This window comes from Parus major, chromosome Z, assembly GCF_001522545.3.
Source record: "Parus major isolate Abel chromosome Z, Parus_major1.1, whole genome shotgun sequence".
In the NCBI taxonomy this organism is placed as follows: domain Eukaryota; kingdom Metazoa; phylum Chordata; class Aves; order Passeriformes; family Paridae; genus Parus; species Parus major.
This window is the reverse complement of record NC_031799.1, coordinates 100,230-101,170: the sequence shown is the minus strand read 5'-3', so window position 1 is coordinate 101,170 and position 941 is coordinate 100,230.

Below are 941 nucleotides of genomic sequence, written 5' to 3'. Positions count from 1 at the left end.
TCCTGCCCTGAGCACAGAGCACGGAGCACACTCCTGCCCTGAGCACGGAGCACAATCCAGCCCTGAGCACGGAGCACAATCCTGCCCTGAGCACAGAGCACAATCCAGCCCTGAGCACCGAGCACAATCCTGCCCTGAGCCCTGAGCACAGAGCACAATCCTGCCCTGAGCACAGAGCACAGAGCACAATCCAGCCCTGAGCACAGAGCACAGAGCACAATCCTGCCCTGAGCACAGAGCATGGAGCACAATCCAGCCCTGAGCACAGAGCACAATCCAGCCCTGAGCACGGAGCACAATCCAGCCCTGAGCACAGAGGACAATCCTGCCCTGAGCACAGAGGACAATCCTGCCCTGCCCTGAGCCCCCATGTCCCGGCTGCGCTTCCCCGGGAGCCAGCGGGCTCTGGAGCATCATCCCTCTGGGGACATGGAAGGGAGGAATCCTCACAGGAATGCCAGGGGGAGCGGAGCGGTGGATTTGGGGAGTGCCAGCCTGTTCCCAGCCCAAATCTGGGGTGCTCAGCTGCAGACAAAGCTCTCCCTGGGGAGGATGCCGGGCGCTCCCCAGGGCAGCTCTTTCCCGGCCGCTGGGATCGGTTCTGTGTCCTGCCTAAAACTCCTCGATTTCAGAGCCCTGCAGCTCCCGGGGCCGCCAGCCGTCTGAGGCGAGGACAGGCTGCCCTCTGCAGGGAAATTCACCAGCCTCGGCTTTCCCCATCCACCGCCTGGATTAACCCCAAAATCCACCCGAGGTGGTGCCAGCGCCGGGCCAGAGCCCTGCTCTCACCCTGCGCGCTCCATCGCAACATTTATCACCATTTTACAGCATTTCTCACCATTTCTCATCATTTCACACCATTTCTCACAATTTCTCACCACTTCTCACCATTTCACACCATTTCTCATCATTATTTCTCACATTTTGCCCCATTTCTCACC